At 37.3% G+C, this 5,364-nt stretch overlaps 1 pseudogene across 1 annotated transcript; it reads left to right on the top strand.

Moving 5' to 3' along the window:
* The first annotated feature begins 441 nt into the window (after positions 1-441).
* LOC308641589 (olfactory receptor 8G50-like) lies at positions 442-1,470 on the top strand (annotated as a pseudogene). Its single transcript has 2 exons — positions 442-456; positions 507-1,470. The product of its transcript is annotated as an olfactory receptor 8G50-like (transcript).
* The last annotated feature ends 3,894 nt before the right edge of the window (positions 1,471-5,364 follow it).

The raw sequence follows: 5,364 nt of genomic DNA, 5'->3' as shown, positions 1-5,364 counted from the left end.
TAATTTTGTTTTCTTGCCTGATTGCACTAGCTGGATCTTGTTGTATTCTGTTGAACAAAAGTGCTGGGTGTGGACATCTTGACATGTTCATTACATTTGGGAAAAGTATTTCAAACTCCTTTCCTTTTGTGATATTGGCTGTATGATTTTTGTGTTGTTGTTATTTTAACATCAGCAAAATATTTGCTCTACAGAGCATTTGAAATTATTAGAAATAAGGCATGAAAAGTTCTCAAAACAGTCAATCATAGTTATCAGAACAGTTCTTTGGATTATCAGGAACTAGTTACTAATAACCACTCTTTTGCCAAATAATACAGATTAGGAAAATGCTTCTATTTATTGACATGTCCCATATTTGGGGGATCTCAAGGTTTTGGGCTGCAAACACAGATGAATAGGGGCCAAAGAAGTAGAAATATGGCTGAAAAAGCTTGAATTATGGCTCACACTTCAGTGAGATAGTAAATACTTATATTAAATTTGTTTTTTTCTTCCTCCAATAGGGTTCGAAGAAAAAAATGACACAAGGAAACCATTTCACCACAGTGACAGAATTTATCCTGGCTGGATTAACAAACAAACCAGAGCTCCTGCTGCCCCTCTCCCTCTTCTTCATAGGAATCTACATGTTCACTGTGGAAGGGAACCTGGGCATGATCATGCTGATTAGGCTCAGCTCTCACCTGCATACACCTATGTACTATTTCCTCAGCAGTCTGTCTTTCATTGACCTCTGCTAATCCACTATCATTATCCCCAAAATGCTGGTAAACTTTGTGGTGCAGAAAAACATCATTTCCTACCCTGAATGCATGACTCAGCTCTATTTCTTCCTAGTTTTTGTTATATCAGAATGTCACATGTTGGCTGCAATGGCATATGACCGCTATGTTGGCATCTCTATCCCTTTGCTTTACAATGTTACTATGTCTTCTCAAGTCTGTTTCTGGTTGGTAGTTGAAGTGTATAGCATGAGCTTGATTGGTGCCACAGTTCACACAGTCTACATGCTAAGAGTGCTTTTCTGTAAAGCTGATATAATCAACCACTATTTTTGTGATATACTTCCACTATTAGAGCTCTCTTGCTCCAGTACTTTTGTGAATGAAGTACTAGTTCTGTGCTTAGTGTGTGTAATGTCCTTGTCCCAACCCTGACCATCCTTAGCTCTTACATCTTCATCATTGCCAGCATCCTGTGCATTCGCTCCACTGAAGGCAGAGCCAAAGCCTTCAGCACCTGCAGCTCACAGCTGTTGCTCTCTTCTTTTGTTCCATTGCATTCATGCACCTGCAGCCAATGTCAGTTAGCTCCATGGACCAAGGGAATGTGTCCTCTGTGTTTTATACTATTATTGTGCCCACACTGAACCCTGTAATCTATAGCTTGAGGAATAAGGATATGAAACTTGCCCTAAATACGTTCCTTGAAAAAAAACTGCCCCGTAAAAATAGTATTTTGCTTTAGTAAAAATTTACAATTTCTGGAGGTTTGATAAAGAAGCAGTCCAGAGATAGCGATATATATTCACAAGTCATGAGATTAATGCTAGTGTTTGATTTCTTGGAAGACAGATGCCAAGGATAATACTGGATACCCAGGATCAGATACAGAACAGCACCTCTTTAAGATGTGCCATGATCCATCTGTGCAAAATAACCTGAATCACATCTAAACACATTTATAAACCTTACAAACACTCCTTAGGGTTGAATATGCCTCATTTTAGGCAAGTTTTTTTTTTAAATCTTAATTCTGGGAATAAATATATTTGGTTAGTATCCTTTTATATTCTCAATATTTTGTATTCCTGTTCTTTTTAACTAAGTTTATTGGCAAATATTTTTGAAAGTTTGAGCTCTAAAATAAATAACCAAACATAACAATTTGTAATACCCAAAGTATAATGCCTAATTCTTACTAAGTTTATAGAACACTATTAGGAAATATGGAAGCTTGTGATGAGTGACCATTGTTCTAACGCACAAGAGGATAGCACTATAGATGGAAAGATTGACAATAATATACATGATGAATAATACTAGGAATACTTTTACATAAATTAAGCAATAATCCTTGCTCCTCAGTTTAGGGATGATGTTACTGCCTCTACTTTATTCATAATTCTATACTCATTTTCCCTTAATCCAAAGAGATAATTTTTTCCAATCTTCATTATAGAATCTCTTAGTTGGAAATGATCCTTTTGTTATTTACTTGTGCATATAATATTTCTTCCATTGGAAAATTTAAAGTTAAAAATTATTTTTTTTACTAATGACAAATATCATTTCTAACCAAAGACTATTATTCACTAAAAAAATATATATATATATTTAGGGTGAGGGGAGCAGGGATCAAGGAAGAAGACTTCCAAGAAGTAAATTTGCTTCTTTCCCCCTTTCTCATATTGATGTCTTTTCAAACAGCAAACAGAAAATTTGTGTTCTTTTCCTGGAGGCAATTTTCCCCTTATTAAGTCTCTCTTGGTGGCATCTATTAGGTGTTCAGCTCCCACATATTCTCTTAGTGGTAGTTTAACCATGTCCACTTTATGCTTTGAATATAGCCCTTGCTGTTCTGTCACTGATGCTTATTTTTAAGTTGACATGTTTTTTCCTCTTCTCCCTCTCCCAAATTAGCAAGTGAATTCAATCCCCTGTCTGAGCACACCTGGAATGTAACCTTTGAATGACTTCATTTAAAACTCTCTGTTTCAATGGATGGGCAGAATCTCAGCCCCTAGGTCAGGAGTCCCCTGTGTTTTTCCTTTGCTAGCAAAGCTGTAAAACTTTTTACCTTTTTCTCAAACCATGTCCTCATTATTGGATTGGCATCAGGGACAAGGACCAAACTTTTGGTAATAAATTGGCAACCTAGATGGGACCAAGTTCAACTCCTGCTCCAATTTTCTTGGGCAGGTCTGGCACATTGGACACCCCACCCCCTTCCATGCTGAGGATTCAAGGTACCTGGTAAGTTTTTTGAAAGGTGACTGCTAGGGAATTAGGAAATGGGGTGAATTTTCCTTCAGCTAAATCAGAGGAGTTTTTCTGTAAGTAAAGGGAGTGACTCAGGGACTCTCCTAGCAGCTGCTGAAGCTCCTTCTCTTCAGAGAATTTCTGACTTCTTTCCTTGAACTGTGCAAAATACTCCCTCAGGTTGGTCTAAGAGAAGCAATGTGTCTGTCACACAAAAGGACTAACTAACTTTGCCAAGAGATCTGTAAATGACAGTTAAAGGGATTCCTCTACTAAACAGAGACAATGCTAAAAAAAAAAAAAAAAAAAAAAAAAAAAAGCTATTTTACAGAAATCAAATTGAAAGACCCCAGCCCCATAACCTAAGGCTTGATTATGAAAAGTAGAAAGTATGCAGTAAACAGGTGAGCTCACCACATAACCTGTTAAAAAGGGCACCCTGCCCACATCACAGGACATGCTTGAGCAAACTGGGATCATAAGTGGGAACAGGGAGGAAACACAATGTAAACCTGTGAGATTGATGAGTTTTTCGGGAACCTATAGTGAAAAACAAGTTTATCATAGTGAAAAACAAGTTTACCCTTTAAGTGACGTGTATGCTGGATTCAAAAACACCTGTTATTGTGCTAGGTGGAAAACATCTCCTTTTTCCCTATAAAAGATCTGTACCCCAAAGCCCGGTGTGCCAGTTCACCAAAGCTTCGGCTGAGGTTTTGCTGTGCACCCGCAGGCGCCTGTGTTTTAATAAACTTGCCTCTTGCTTTTGCAGCCAGTGTGACACTAGTTCTCTTTTGGACGGGGGATTTGAGGGTCCGGGGGTCTTTCAAAATGACATTACATATCTTAACTACAGCTCAAGGGGACACGGACACCTTGGCCATTATAAAAACTAAATGCTTTGTGTGTTTCTAACAAATGTGTTAATGTTCTAAAGTCTTAAATGGCCTCCATTCACAAATCAGTGTCATGTCAGTGCCATCTTAAGCTTTATTGAATTACTGACTTCATGGTTTTCAGAGGCCAGCTAAAATATTAATTGTTTTTGTGCTAATTGTTTACCAAAAAATAAAGTTTTGCTTGTTTATTGTTGTCCTAGCATAATACCTGACCTATGTATGCCTTTTCTAGTAATGAACAAACTGCTACCATGGACCTCTGGACTGCCCAGATGCTAAATACCCTTAATTGTCTATGTCTCTCAAGATAGAAAACAAGGACTTGGGGTCACTTCTCCCCAACTTTACCCTCTGTCAACAGAAAGCAGCTTGTAAATATTACCACCCACTTTTATTTAGAAATGGAAGGCAGAAATTGACAGTGGGGAAATGTAACAGTGGTTTAAATGAAGTTTATTTTTTTATTTTTTATTTTTTTATTAGTTGTTCATGACAATACAATGATCTTGACATATCATACATTTGAATCAAATGGGGTATAATTTCTCATTTTTCCAAGTGTACAGGTTGCAGAATCACATTGGTTATATGACCACACATATACATACAGCAATACTAGTGTCCATGAAGTTTAAATGAAGTTTTTTTTTTTTGCTCTGTCACTGAGGCTTATTTTAAAGCAAATATGTTTTGTCCAATTCTCCCTCTTCCAAATTAGCAAGTGAATTTTGATTCCCCAGGTCCATCCCAGTCAGGGCACACCTGAAATATAATCCTTTAATCATCTTTTTAAAAATCCTCTGTTCCAGTAAATGGAAGGAGTTGGAGAATGTATTGCCAAGTGAAGTTAGCAAATCCCCAAAAACCAAATGCCGAATGTTTTCTGATATGAGGAGGCTGATTCATAGTGGGGTTGGAAGGGTCTTGGGCGTATTAGAGGAACTCTAGATAGGGGGAAGGGGTGGGAGGGGAAGGAAGGGGGCATGGGAGTAGAAAAGATGGTGGAATGAGATGGACATCATTATCCTAAGTACCTGTATGAAGACATGAATGGTGTGAATATACTTTGTATACAACCAGAGATATGAAAAATTGTGCTCTCTATGGGTAATATGAACTATCACATAACAAAGTAGAATAGAAAATAAATTATAAATATCCTCCATTTCCCCAATGAGCAGAATCACAGGAGATCCTGGCATTTTTCCTTTGCCAATAAAGCAATAAAACCTTTTTTTCCCCATTTTTCCAAAACCGTGTTCTTGTTATTGGATTAGCATCAGGGACAACAATTGAGATTTTGGTAACAATAAGAGTATACTTTTTTTTCTTTTTTGTATCTTTCTAGAAGAAGTCCTCATATTTTTGGAGACAAGGTGTTACTTTTTCACTTCAGTGCCTCTTCTACATGACAGGCCATTGTTGTATTCTTTCTGACACCTCTAAGCTTTGAAGTCTTCAAAAACTTTGCATTAAGGAGA

The sequence above is a fragment of the Spermophilus citellus genome, assembly GCF_964194105.1.
Source record: "Spermophilus citellus genome assembly, chromosome: 2".
NCBI classification, from domain to species: Eukaryota; Metazoa; Chordata; class Mammalia; order Rodentia; family Sciuridae; genus Spermophilus; species Spermophilus citellus.
This window is presented reverse-complemented; position numbering and strand designations above follow the sequence as displayed.